The sequence below is a fragment of the Carettochelys insculpta genome, chromosome 4, assembly GCF_033958435.1.
Source record: "Carettochelys insculpta isolate YL-2023 chromosome 4, ASM3395843v1, whole genome shotgun sequence".
In the NCBI taxonomy this organism is placed as follows: domain Eukaryota; kingdom Metazoa; phylum Chordata; order Testudines; family Carettochelyidae; genus Carettochelys; species Carettochelys insculpta.
The window spans coordinates 125,444,060-125,459,179 of NC_134140.1; the positions used below are offsets into that span (position 1 = coordinate 125,444,060).

At 44.5% G+C, this 15,120-nt stretch overlaps 1 protein-coding gene and 1 long non-coding RNA gene across 8 annotated transcripts in view; one reads left to right on the forward strand and one right to left on the reverse strand.

Moving 5' to 3' along the window:
- Positions 1 to 15,120, reverse strand: part of CFAP299 (cilia and flagella associated protein 299) — a 416,193-nt gene that overhangs the window by 177,555 nt on the left and 223,518 nt on the right. The window lies entirely within an intron of this gene.
- Positions 6,631 to 15,120, forward strand: part of LOC142012829 (uncharacterized) — a 40,665-nt gene continuing 32,175 nt past the window's right edge. For 6 of the 7 annotated variants that reach the window (XR_012645476.1, XR_012645482.1, XR_012645478.1 and 3 more), the window contains exon 1: positions 6,631 to 6,684. This is a non-coding gene — a long non-coding RNA (uncharacterized LOC142012829). Of the gene's footprint in view, positions 6,685 to 6,734; positions 7,015 to 15,120 lie in introns of those variants that run through there. The other variant, XR_012645477.1, reaches the window with a different exon arrangement.

Genomic DNA, 15,120 nt, shown 5'->3' on the forward strand with positions numbered 1-15,120 from the left:
GTAGGGACCGTGTAGACGATCCGCGTCCCGCAACATCGAAATTGCCGGGTCCTCCATGGCGGCCATCAGCTAGGGGGTTGAGAGATGCTCTCTCTCCAGCCCCTGCGGGGCTCTATGGTCACCGCGGGCAGCAGCCCTTAGCCCAGGGCTTCTGGCTGCTGCTGCGGCAGCTGGGGATCCATGCTGCAGGCACAGGATCTGCAACCAGTTGTCGGCTCTGTGTATCTTGTGTTGTTTAGTGCAACTGTGTCTGGGAGGGGCCCCTTAAGGGAGCGGCTTGCTGTTGAGTCCGCCCTGTGACCCTGTCTGCAGCTGTTCCTGGCACCCTTATTTTGATGTGTGCTACTTTGGCGTGTAGACGTACCCTTGCAGCGCCTATTTCGATGTGGTGCCGCGCAACGTTGAAGTTGAACATCGACGTTGCCAGCCCTGGAGGACGTGTAGACGATATTCATCGAAATAGCCGTTGCTACATCGAAATAAGCTATTTCGATGTTGGCTTCACGTGTAGACGTAGCCACTGACAGTGAGTGCCGGGAAGCTGTAGAAGCTGGGGGGTACATGTGGCCCCCGTGTAACCTCTACATTTCACCTACGCAGCTGAGACGATTCATTTAAGTAGAGAACACTCAAAAAGAACTTGCTTTGGAAGCAAACACTGCACACCTCTGTCTTTGCAAATGTCATTCACTTTGCAAAAAAGACTACCATAGTTATTTGCTGTAAAACCCAGAGCCAGACTTTATAATAATGTGTTTCAGTGCAGGTTCATCTGGCCAGGTATACAGGTATTTAAACATTTCTTTACTCTTTTATATTTCGGAAAGGAAAGACATTGATTCTGAATAAGCAGCACAGCTGGCAGATGCAAAGTCTGGAGAACACTGTTTCAAACCATTGTTGGTCCATATGGAAGGATGTTGCCTCTACATCTGGAGATATGAACAGAGGTAAATCACAAAAATAAAATATCTTCCCATTGATGGTTTGAATAAACTGAACAAACATCAAGCTGAACACATATTATATCTTCATTAGGGATGTTGGTCTTTGCATACGCTACCAATTACAGTGAATGAAAAGCACTTGTATCCCAGGTGCTCACCTCATCATTCAGTTTTGAATTCTTGTAATCATGCTGAGTGTGTCAGACAGGACCAAAGTTTAAGACTCCACCCCTTTAAAATTACTTATTTGTACCCACGAAAAATGACACCTGCAGTAAAGAATACTTCTCCCATAAAGGAAACCAGAAAGGGTTGGAAAGCAGAATAATGGCTGCTATTCCTGTTTGTCCTTTCCCTCTGGTATTGTGATCCAAAGTGTCAGCTAAAAGCACCATTCCATTCAAATGCTGAAGAACAAAACTTAGACACTGTAGGAGTTTCAAATATTCTTGCTGTTCAGATTTCAGAAATAAAGTATAATGTGTGTGGAGTCTTATTGTTACTGGGCAAGTGATCAAAAAGCCCTCTTACACTATAATAATTCACACAGTCTCTCACATTACTATCAGACACTAGTTAGGGACATGTCAATGTCCAAATAGCAGCCAGGTGCCAAATCATATTTCTGTATGCCCGTGCCAGGTGGTCTAGCTTAGAGCACTTCTATACCTTCTTACTTCTTGGCTGTGTTTACACTACAAAAATAACTTTGAAGTAAGCAACTTCGAAGTAGAGCTTCTATGTGCAACCTACTTCGAAGTTAAACTTCGAAGTAGGGCACCACCCCATTCTCAGGAATGGAGTAAGGACTTCAAAGTTGGGCTCCCTTACTTAGAAGTAAGGGAAAAATGTGTGTGGACTCTCTGCTGGCTACTTCGATGTAGTACCTAACTTCAAAGTTAGGTCCTAATGTAGACGCACCCCTGAGTTCTAAGGCTATTTCATTCTTGGCTCCCAAAACCCACGTGGAAGTCAAATACTATCGGTTTTGGCAAAAGAAAGAAAAGGAAAGGTAAAAGGGCAGAAAATTATATACTAACTTCCCACTTGCCCCATCTGTATCTTTGCTAACTAGTAAGAAGAGCTGCATGAAGTAAACATACTATCTTGCACAGAAGAAATTACCTGGTCAGGGTCAATCTTCTGGGATTTGATTTCATGCATCTAAAGGGGACATGCAAAATCAACCTATCAGGAATCAACAGTCGACCCCTGCAACACCTCAGTCTTGCAAGGAATAAATGAGGTTGATGGGAGAGTTTTTCCCATTCACCTCTCTCATTGAGGACAGCCAAGTAAGCTGATGGTAAATAAGTCAATTCCAGCTACTCAATTGCCATAGCTGGAACTGCATATCTACAATTGACTTTCATGTCTAGTGTAGACCTGGCCTCAGACTGGGCTCCCACTGGGCTAGGCACTGTACAAACCAAACCAGTCAAACCAAACAGCCCATACCTCAAAGAGCATATTGTGGCAGGTGATCACTCATGGTCTGACTCTCAGAAGTGCTAAGGACCTAACAGCTCTCATTTTTGCACAAAGTGAGTTGATGGGGGCTGGGAGCTTTTCACAACCTGATCTTCGCCAACTATTTTTAAAAAACAAGCTACTTTTCACAACTCTTGACCCTGAGCTTTTGACTGGCATAAGGCACAGCCACATAAAGTCAATGGGAAACAGTTTTTGGATGGATAACCAGATGGGCACCCATTGTAATTACTGTATTGACAGTGACTGACATATGATATTGCTAAACATACTAATTTCTCTACTGATTTACAACAGAGGCAGCATCACAATTAACCTTCAGAAAGTAAAAGTTCACACTGGATCACGGCATATCTAAGAGAATATCTACACTTACTGGGAGATGGACCCAGTCAGCGTCAATCTTCTGGGATTCAATTTCATGCACCTAGTGGGGACGCACAAAATTGAACTATCAGGTCTCGGCAGTCAATCCCTGTACTCCTCATTATCATGAGGCGTAAGAGAGATCAGCGGGAGAGTCTCCCCAATTGACGTCCCTCAGTGAGGATGGCCAGATAAGCTGATCTTAGATAAGTTGATTCCAGTTAGCATTCATATCTAGACTTGGATTTGGGTCTAGTGTAGACTTGCCCTTACTCACAGGGTATCTGGTTGAGCAGGGCATCCCGAAAATTAACTCCTTAGGTAAATGATATGGGATACTGGTGGGATAAGCCTAAAGAAATTCTGTGTTTAGCCCAGTTTCAGGGTGGAATTTGAGGCACCTATGAGTGACTGACAGCCAACTGCTCAAACAGACAATAAAATAGTCCCTGTAAGGCTAGAAGCAGCTTAAACACAGAAATAGAAAAAGTGAGCATTCGAGGAATGAAAACAAGTAGCAAAAATCTGCTATCCAGGAGGCTATGAGTACTGTTGCACTCACTTTAGATTTCGGAAAACTGGTTTATCTCAGATATTTTTTTTTAGGAGAGATGGACCCCTGAAAGCTGTAAGCCCGTTTTAGATATAACATGACTTCTTCCAGACTGATCGCGCTTCGGTTATCTGAAATTCCTCCATGCACACACAAACAGGGTGAAATTCTGTTCTCTGTTACTCCTTTACAATCCATTTTGCTTCTCTGTTTCTTGCTGTGAATCCACAATTCACTTCCACATGACACTCAGTGCCTTCAGGGCAAAATTCAAAAGCCACTTTCTGAATGACCCATCTCTCCATAAGACCACAGGAAACAACGCAAGTGCAGTTCCTGCAGCCTGAAAGGGAAGAGAGAGGAGGTGAGAGAAACAGCTCATGATGTAAACACATTATAGTTTTGGGAGGTCCTCAGATACGTCAGTGCTGGAGGCTGTATAAAGGTCCTAGATGAGATAGATAGGATATATTACTTGTCTGTGTCAATGGCAAAACTCCATTGATTTGCATGAGAGCAGGATCAGGGCCCAGTGAGAGGACCTAATGCTGTTTTGTTTCCAGTTCAACCTCTCCCAGCAGATGTTTTTCAAATAAAAAAAAAAGAAAGAAAAAAAACAAGGGGGCTTCTGAGAAGTGGAGGGGTAGCAGGAAAAATCCTTGCCCTAAAATATAATAAGCGGTGATCAGAGAATTCTGTGGGTTTTGTGTACTACTGCTTATCCCCTGTGATAAATAAAAATAACCCTTTAAAATCTCTCACAAACACAAACCAGTGTTTTCATGCTGGTGTAATACCCTTTGGCATTGGCATTACAAACATATGGTTCATATTAGCACCTGCATACCTCAGTTATTAAATAAAGACCAGCTCTTTTTACTTGACCTATGGAGTTCTTGTATACAAGAACTTATCCAACAGCATTATGTCTTCCTTTATCAGATGTGTGTGGTATGATATAATGAATGTAACACTACAGTACAACTGGCAATCTTTCAATTCCCAAGCACTGGGTCACATTTCCCATCATGTTATTTTCAAAGCAGACAGTAAGGGTTGGGTGGCTAATGGATGGAGACTTGGAATTTTACTTCAGATAATTTAGATCTAACCTAAATCTGACAAGCTATATTCAATCCCTAGAGAAAAATGCATCTGTCAAAATCATCACTTACAGCATGTGGCTGAAACACTGAAATGCAAACACCCAATGTTTATCTTGATTTGTTGCACATAAGCTTAGGTGTCTTCTGGGTGGAGGATTCCAAATGAAAAGCTGCAGCTACACAGAGATATTATTTTCCAAACAACACGTGGGGATTTACACATGTGGAAGAACTGTCTAGTGGCTGGGCACGCATCTTGGTGTTAAGGAGGCCTCGGCTCCACTTTGGACTTTGCCATAGATCAGTGTTTCCCAATTTTATTTGGCCACGGAACACTTGTAAACTCAAAAGAATTTTGCAGAACCCCATTCTCAGGTTCTACATGCCTCGGCCCCCAAATCCACCCCTCATCTCCAGGCTCTACCCACCTCAGCCCCCCATTTCCCCCCTCATCCCCAAGTTTCCTCCCCATCCTGCAACACCCCCCCAGGTTTAACCCTTCTCAGCCCCACACTTGCCCCCCCACCCCAGGATTCACCCATGTTAGCCCCAAATCGGACCCCAGGACTAACCCATCCATAGCGTTGGCTGGGGAGCCTACACCGGGCAACCATGTCTGCCCAGCAGAAGGAAGGCTGGCATGGAGGTGTTCCATTGGCAGGGGTGAGCCAAGCCACGCCCGCTGGAGGGGTGCAGCCATTTGGGCAACAGAGCGAGGGAAGGGCTCTCTGCAGCTCCCTGCCCTGCTGCCACTGAAATACTGGAACTAAATTCAGTTGGTTTAACGGCCAGATCCCCACCACCACCCTGCCGGCTGTTAAACCAATTAAATTTAGTTCTACTGTTTCAGCGGCAGCAGGGCAGGGAGCAGCAGAGGAGTCAGCTATTGTAATGGAATTTTCTCGCAGAACCCTAATCTTCACTTTGCAGAACCCCGCGGTTCCACGGAACACCATTTTGGGAAACATTGCCACAGATGACAAGGGCAATTGACTCAACCTGTGTAGGCCAGCTCCTCAGCCAGTATAAGTTAGCACAGCTTTATTGACTACACTGATTCCCACCAGTTTACAACATGTCCCCTCAGTTCTTACCTTCCTTTTCTGTAAACCATAAGTATCTCTTGGTAGTGTTGTGCAGACACAGTCCCCAATGTCTAGAGCCCTACCAAATACACGGCCACAAAAAACCCATCACAGTCTATGCAATCTGGTCTTCTGGGAGCTTCTACCTTTTACAATACCAAGGCAGTCCAGAATTTCTCAGACTGGGGATCCTACCCCAAAAGGGGTTTGCAGGAGGGTCACAAGCTGTGTTTCCTCTAATATTTTTATGTCCTTGTCCACATCGCCTCCCTATTGAGCATAACAAAGTTAACTCTGCACATGGATGAGCTGTGACAGGGGTGGGGGTGAGGGGTTCAGAGTGTGTGTGGGGTGGTCAGGGCTGGGGCAGAGGTGCGGAGGATGAGGGCTGGGGATAAGGGGGTTGTGGGGGCGTGCTCAGGGCTGGCACAGAGATTTGGGGCACAGGAGGAAGGGCTGTGGTTTGCGGTGCAGGCTCTGAGGTGGGGTTCAGTATGAGGGGTTTCAGGTACTGGCTCCCCCCTGCAGCCCTCTCTCACTGCAGTAGCTCCAGGCCAGGTAAGAGGCACCTCTTCATAGACGTGGTCATACCGGGGGGCTGGGTTGGCCTGGAGGAGGGCATCTCTTTCCTGGCTGCTGCAGGTTTGTGCCAGGGCCGGTCAGGGGAGAAGGCGTCACTTCCCCAGACGAAGCAGCTCAGTGTTGTGTTGGCAGTGTCTTTCTCTCTCTCTTCCCCAGCTGGGACAGCTCAGTACTGGGAGCAGGGGAACACACCTCTCTCCTTGCCGCAGCAGCTCCGGGGTCAGGCTGGCAGGCAGAGATGGCACTCACTGCTGAGGGACAGACATCTCTCTCTGCGGCAGCCCTGTGCCTCTGTGTGGGGCTTGTCAGGCAGTGGCATAGGTGCACAGCAGAGAGGGGACTTAGGTCACCAGGTTGTTTTAGGAGGTACTGGGGTTTTGCCACCCTTAGTTCTGCACTGCCTTCAGAGGTGTGCGGCCAGAGAGTGCTGGCTGTTGGCTGGGTGCCCAGCTCTGAAGGCAGCACGCCACCCACACTAGCTCAGAAGTACAGATGGCCATGTCGTCCCTGCCATGCTGCTTCACAGCAGAGAAGGCTGCTGCTCGCATCGCATGGTGAGCGAGGGGTGGGGGTAGAGAGGCGACCCTCCTGCTGCTGTTCCTATCCCTGCCACACCCTGCCCCAGGTCATCCTGCCCTGGCCCATCCATAGGGCCCAGGGCAGCCCCCCCACCTTGTCCTGTGGATGGGACGGCTCTGCCCAAACACATGAAATGACAATTACACTCATCCCTCGCTCTACGAGCACAACTGGTTCCCAGCTTTGTGCTCCCTGGCAAAAACTCATAAGAGGGACACTAAATTATCATTAGAATACGCTTAGAAGTCTCTGATTGGTTCATAGAGCTCGTGAAGGAGGGCAGCACGTGGCGCTGCTTTTGGAAGGTAAGTGAACCTTGGGCTTGGGGGTGGGGAGGGCATTCAAAGGCTGGGGGCAGTTTAGGGCCATGAGTGGGAGGGAGGGTTAAAACCTGGTGGCTGGTTGGGAGGTTCAGGCTGCTGAAGGTTGGGTGTGTGGTCCAGCAGTGGGGGGTGTCAGGCTGCAGTGGGTTAGGTCTACTGGGCTGGCGGGGGTCAGGCTGCTGTGGGGCCAGTTTGCGGGACCGGCAGGGGGGAGTTCAGACTGCTGCGGGTTGGGGCCGTGGGGCTGGCACAGAGGTCAGACTGCCACAGGGCTGGTCTACAGGGCCGGTGGCTGGGGAAGGGGTCAGGCTGCCACGGGGCTGGCAGAAGGCGGGGGTCAGGCTGCTGCGGGGCCGGCAGAGGACAGGGGTCAGGCTGCCGCGGGTAGGCCTGCGGGGCCAGCAGGAGATCAGGTTGCCGTAGGGCTAGTGGGGGGTGAGGAGGGTCAGGTTGCTGCCAGCCAGCAGAGGTGGGGGGGTCAGACTGCCACGGGTAGGGGCTGCGGGGTGGGCGGGGGTCAGACTAGGGCAGGTTGGAGGAAGGGGGAAGGGATTAGCCTCATATTAGCAGGGGGAGTTCACTCGTAGAGTGAACTAAGGTAAGTAAATGTGTCCCTCATTTAAGCAAGTACTCATAAGTGAAGTACTTGTTTAATGAGGGATGAGTGTATTTGCATGTTTGATACCGTCTATGAGACGATAAAAAAGGGGCTTTTTCTTTTTAAGACTGGACTGTAACAATAGCAATGAACTTGCCAGATCACACCAACTAACTTCGGATTTTTAGCCCCAAAAGGACAATTACTATCTTTGATTTCATCTAAAAGACTGTCAAACCTTCTAAAATTTTCTCAGACTAAAGGGAAAAGGAACCAAAAAGTCTTGCTCAGATGAAAGCCTTATTTAATGTTTTACATTTCAGATATTTCAACTGCTTTCCTTTCTTTTCGTTAATATACCAGTAAAAGATTTGTAATGCTGTATTGGTCATAGAATCCTAAGGCTGGAAGAGACCTCAGGAGGTCATCAAGTCCAGTCTGCTGCCTAAAGCAGGATCAACCCTAACTAAATCATCCCAGCTAGGACTTTGTCAAACCAGGACTGAAAAACCTGTAGGGATGGAGATTCTACCACCTCTCTAAGTAAAGCATTCCAGTGCTTCACCACCCTCCTAGTGAAATAGTTTTCCTCATATCCAACCTACACCTCCCCATCTTTAAGACCACTGCTCCTTGTTTTGCCATCTGTCACTACTGAGAACAGCCTCTCTCCATCATATTTAGAGTGCCCCTTCATGAAGTTTAAGGCTGCTACAAAATCACCCCTCACTCTTCTACAAACTAAGCCCACATCCCTCAGCCTCTCCTTGTAGATCATGTGCTCCAGTCCCCATTGTGCTAAGCAGGATGAGATTTGTAAATACAAAGCCCTGGACCTTGTGTAACACAGTTTAATATTGGACAGTGGGTGAGTTATGTTAGCCCACATATTCCATCCAAATTAATGCTACATCTTGTAACACAATCACACCAGTTCCCAACATGTTCCATATTTGCAGACATCACTTACTGCATTGTACAGGAAGTAGAGTTCCAAAAATTGACACAACCTTTCACAATAACATATTAATAAAGAACTTTGAACTTGAAACATATCAAGTAAAAGTGGTTACAACAAACCAAAGACCATTCCAGAGAAGCGCAAAAGAAGAAACAGGAACAGAAATCAAAGAATACATAGTGCACCAGTGACAAGCTAATATCTGACAATGTCTCCACATTGATATGCGCTGGAGTTGGGCTTCAATGATGAGCTCTGATTTGATTTAAACCTGAATCCTGATTTACTTTAATTTTAGATTTTGTCCTATCCTATAGAGAGGCCCAAGCCAAGAGATGTGAATCTGATTATCAACTGTTTAGAGAAGACTGGATCTAGTATTTTAGTTTGGTCTTCTCTCTGACAGTGAGAGTTAAAAACAAGAAGTTTTGGATTCAAGGAAGAATTAATGAGAATTTGTAGGCCATGTCCTTAAATCCTCAGGCAAACTCCCATAGACTTCTCTGGGTATAGAATGAAATCAGATATCTGTCAGTATGAATTATTTTTCCAATGTTCTAGGCTGCTGCTGATTTTTGAAACTAAAAAATATAAATTCTGAACACAGGCCTTTTCAAATTTACTAGAGTCCGATGGTTCAAAAAGTCTCATAGTAATAATAGTTCACGAAAGTTCGCTCAGTCTCAAACTGTAACAATAATTGTTCTGTATTTGCTCAAAAACAGTATAACAAAACACTGGGCCATCCAGGAACATTAGATTAAGTGTCTCCCTTTTCATCTCAGCTGAATACTGGCCAATATACACTCCAATAGGTGTTATACAACTTTACACAGCTGTTCATTATAGGGTGGACAAGAGGAAATCATTGACGAAAGAAACTTCCAACCACTTGACTTCCATACTAAAATAGAAGAAACAAGTGGTACATATCAGGGAGCTGATTTCCATGCTAGCAAGGGTCTTGCCAAATGTAGCTTTCCTTGTAATGAGAGTTTTTCTACAATGCAGTTGACAGCTTTCCAGTTTTGTTCTCCTGGGCCCCCATGTTTACAATTCCAGTAGCTGGAATTTACATAATTGCAATTTCACTTTGCAAATATTTTTGGGATCTTTTTATGCCTGATTTTCTGAACAGCTGTTTCTTGGAGCTGAAGTCTCTTTTAATTATTTCAAACATTTAATGGAAAAAATGCAAACCATATTTGATAAAATTATTACATGAAAACAAAAAAGAAAAATTTCTCATGGTTTTGGAAGATGATGGGACTTCACTCCCTCCCCCTCTTGTTTGCTCTTCAAGAACATCACATGCAAAACATTTGTGAAGCCAACACAGCTGCAGGGTCCACTGACCAGACCACAACTGTCTACTCAATATCCTTTCTAGCTTTTTATAGATACAAGTTAAAATCACCATGAAATTTATTTCCTGTAAAAATGATCCCAAAATATTTGCTTTAAAAGTAATTTCAACAAAACTCTGCCAAGAATGTGTGAATATTCAGTTACATGTTACATATACAGTTATATGTTAGCTTAGTATTCTGCATCCTGCTCCCCCGCCACACTCCAGATAGTACCTTTTTAAACTGTTCATACGTATCCCCCTTCACTTTCCCCTTCTTAGTCTCCATGATCCAGGTGTCTAGGCTGGCAAGTGCACAATTATAATAGCTCTAGAGAACTATCATATCACAAACAATAAAAGACCAAAACATGCTTCTAGGTGGACATTTTTCACAACATAATCACTTTGTATCTGACCCATAAGTTCTCATAGTCAAAACCTGCTCAACACTTACAAAAGATGAGCCTAGGAACTTAAATTCAAAATTCTGCTAGATACTAAAAATCACATTTCTTAGAAAGGACAATGAATTTACGTCTTAATAAAACAAACTGCAACCCACTAATTCCCTTCTGTCCATTGACTACAAGAATATTAATCGGCAACAACACTTTGAATGGTCCTTTTGACTATGTGCTAACTACTTATGCTAAACTATGTTCAATCTTCTAGTTAGTTGTGACACTCTCAATCCCTTTCCCAGAACTGGTCCAATAAGAGATATTACCTTATCCTCCTTGTCTTGCCAACACCCTGGGACTGGCATGGCTACATCAACCCATACAAAAGGCAATGTGGCTCAATAGCAACGTTACCTCTAATGTTTCTGTCCATGCTTGGAATAAGTCTTGTGCAGTGCACTAAGGCATGTGTGTGTGTGCACCATCAGTAGAAAAACATGTTACTAGCTGTGGGTGCTCTGTTAATCACCTGGGAAGCATTTGAACCTTTCTTACATGGCCACCCAAGCTGCCATCTTACAGGGAACAATGATCAATAGACAAGGCATCAGCTGTGTTCCGTGTGGCTTAGGAGTCCTGGGATCTATTCGTGGGCCAACCACTGACTTCTTGTTTGATGGTGAGCAAGCCACTTCACCTCTCTAGGCCTTTGTTTCTTTCTGCCATATACCTGTCTGTCTACCATAACTTCAGGGCACAGATTATTTCTTATAAAGCATTTTTAGTACCTAATCCCATCTGAGCTGAAACCTCCAAATTCCAATTTAATATAAGCATTAATAATAAGGGGTGGCACACTCAGCTGCTCCTGCTCCACTTATGCCATTCTCCCCAAGACACTAGGGTCATTTTCGTACATTCCACTAATGTTAGGGTTGATCCTCATTGAACAAATGTCTTCCAATTTCCTGATGGTCATGCATAAAGAATGGTAGCAACTCTGTTCACACTGATTATAATACTTGCACCATACACATTACTACAGATCGTTTATTTGGATGGTTACTTCATACTATTTGAAGCTATAGTTAAACATATTATTCACACCCAAGTAGACTGAGCTCCAGAACAAGACTAGAAATTGCACTCCTGCACAGAACTTAAGCAAATAAAGCTTTGAACAGGAATCCACAGGGATGCTGGACAGATAATGCAAGCATCCTTCAACAGCTTAGTCCCTCTACAACCATTTTTCCATCCTGTGGGCTAGTGCGGTCATTGTAGGTGACTCTGCATCCGCATGGAAGCCGCCTGAGTCTCTTGAAGTGTGTTTTATATATATATACACACATACATACACACACACACACACACAAATGCAAGAAGCATGGGTAATAAGCAGGAAGAACTGGAAGTGCTAATAAATAAATACAACCATGACATTGTTGGCATCACAGAAACATGGTGGGATAATACACATGATTGGAATGTTGGTATGGAAGGATACAGCTTGCTCAGGAAGGGTAAACAGGGCAAAAACAGAGGTGATGTTGCCTTGTATATTAAAAATGTATACGCTTGGACTGAGGTGGGCATGGACATAGGAAATGGATGTGTTGAGACCCTCTGGATTACGGTAAAATACAAGGGTGATGTCCTGCTAGGAGTCTACTACAGGCCACCTACCCAGATGGAAAAAGTGCATGACGCTTTTTTTAAACAACTAACAAAATCATTCAGGGCCCAGGATTTGGTAGTAATGGGGGACTTCAACTATCCAGGTATATGTTGGTAAACTAACACAGCGACACACAGATTATACAATAAATTCTTGGACTGCACTGGAGAAAACTTTTTGTTTCAGACGGTTGGAAAACCTACTGGGGGGGAGCTGTCCTAGATTTGATTTTAGCAAATAGGAAGGAACCGACTGAGGATCTGAAAGTGGAAGGCAGCTTGGGTGAAAGTGATCATGAAATCATAGAGTTCACAGTTTAAGGAAGGGTAGAAGGGAGAACAGCAAAATAGAGACAATGGATTTCAGGAAGGCGGATTTTGGTAAACTCAGAGAGCTGGTAAGTAGGGTCTCATGGGAAGCAAGGCTGAGGGGAAAAACAATGGAGGAGAGTTGGCAGTTTTTCAAAGGGACATTATTAAGGGCCCAAAAGAAAGCTATTCCTCGGCAAAGGAAAGATAGAAAATATGGCAAAAGACCGCCTTGGCTTAACCAGCAGATCTTGTGTGATCTCAAAATAAAAAAGGAATCATATAAAAAATGGAAAGTAGGACAAATTACGAAGGATGAATTTAGGCAAACAACACAGGAATGCAGGGGCAAGATTAGAAAGGCAAAGGCACAAAATGAGCTCAAATTAGCTACGGGCATAAAGGGAAACAAGAAGACTTTTTATAAATACATTAAAAGCAAGAGGAAGACCAAGGATAGGGTAGGCCCATTGCTCAGTGAGGAGGGAGAAACAGTAACGGGAAAATTGGAAATTGAAGAGATGCTTAATGATTTCTTCGTTTCGGTTTTCACTGAGAAGTCTGAAGAAGGAATGCCTAACATAGTGAATGCTAGTGGGAAAGGGGTAGGTTTAGAAGGTAAAATAAAAAAAGAACAAGTTAAAAATCACTTAGGAAAGTTAGATGTCTGCAAGTCACCAGGGCCTGATGAAATGCATCCTAGAATACTCAAGCAGCTAATGGAGGAGGTATCTGAGCCATTAGCTATCATCTTTGGAAAATCATGGGAGACAGGAGAGATTCCAGAAGACTGGAAAAAGGCAAATATAGCACCCATCTATAAAAAGTGGAATAAGAACAATGCAGGGAACTACAGACCAGTGAGTTTAACTTCTGTGCAAGGAAACATAATGGAACAAGTAATTAAGGAAATCTGTGAACACTTGGAAGGTGGTAAACTGATAGGGAACAGGCAGCAAAGAACAAATCAAGTCAAACCAATCTGATAGCTTCCTTTGATAGGATAATGAGCCTTGTGGATAAGGGAGAAGCGGTGGATGTGATTTTAGTAAGGCATTTGATATGGTCTTGCATGATATTCTTATCAAGAAACTAGGCAAATACAACTTAGATGGGACTACTATAAGGTGGGTGCAAAACTGGCTGGATAACCATACTCAGAGAGTAGTTCTTAATGGTTCTCAATCCTGCTGGAAAGGTATAGCAAGTGGGGTTCTGCAGGGGTCTGTATTGGGACCGGTTCTGTTCAATATCTTCATCAATGCTTTAGATATTGGCATAGACAGAACGCTTATTATGTTTGTAGATGATACCAAGCTAGGAGGGGTTGCAACTGCTTTGGAGGATAGGGTCAAAATTCAGAATGATCTAGACAAATTGGAGAAATGGTCTGAAGTAAACAGGATGAAGTTTAATAAAGACAAATGCAAAGTGCTCCACTTGGGAAGGCACAATCAGTTTCATACATACAAAATGGGAAGCAACTGTCTAGGAAGGAAAACAAAAAAGCAGTCAAGTAGCACTTTAAAGACTAACGAAATAATTTATTAGGTGAGCTTTCATGGGACAGACCCAATTATTCAGACCAACTTCTTCAGACCACTTCTTCCTAGACCAACTGTCCAGGAAGGAGTATGACAGAAAGGGATGGAGGGGTTATAGTGGACCACAAGTTAAATATGAGTCAACAGTGTGATGCTGTTGCAAAAAAGCAAACATGATTCTGGGATGCATTAACAGGTGTGTTGTGAACAAGACATGAGAAGTCATTCTTCTGCTCTACTCTGCGCTGCGTAGGCCTCAGTTGGAATATTGTGTCCAGTTCTGGGAACTGCATTTCAAGAAAGATGTGGAGAAATTGGAAAAAGTCTAGAAAAGAGCAATAAGAACAATCAAAGGGCTAGAGAACATGACCTATGGAGAAAGGCTGAAAGAATTGGGCTTGTTTAGTTTGGAAAGAGAAGATTAAGGGGGGACATGATAGTGGTTTTCAAGTATCTAAAAGGGTGTCATGAGGAGGGATAAAGCTTATTCTTCTTGGCCTCTGAGGATAGAACAAGAAGCAATGGACTTAAACTGCAGCAAGGGAGGTTTAGGTTGGACATTCAGAAAAAGTTACTAACTGTCAGGGTGGTCAAACACTGGAATAAATTGCCTAGGGAGGTTGTGGAATCTCCATCTCTGGAGATATTTAAGAACAGGTTAGATAAATGTCGATCAGGGATGGTCTAGACAGTACTTGGTCCTGCGATGAGGGCAGGGGGCTGGACTCAATGACCTCTTAAGGTCCCTTCCAGTCGTAGCATTCTATGATTTAATTGCTAATCCCCCACTCTAAGATATATTTTGGCACCAGATGACATGGAGGCTTCTCTATGATAACCCTTGCAGGACAATTCTGTTCATAAACACTGCCCAGAGCAAAAACCTCCCTCTCCTGCTTTGAAGAATATCAAGCACACCCAGTTCATAGATTTATATATTCCAAAGCCAGAATGAACCCAGAACAGAGCCGACCAGAATGATGTGGGGCCCAGGACAACCACCTTCAATTTCTGCTAGGCCATACCTCCTCCTGCTTCTTCCCACCCCTTCTCTGCTCCCTCCCTACCTCCAATGCACCCCTTCCCCCAAACACCCTTTCCCTATGCTCCAGGGAGATTAGCAGGGGCTTGAAGCCAACAGCAGGGGTCAGGTCTGCCCCTGCACTCACCAGTGGTGGCGAAAAGTGGAGCAACCCAGCCCCTGCCCACTCCATTCCTCCAGCTCCCAGCCACTTTAGTCTGCAACC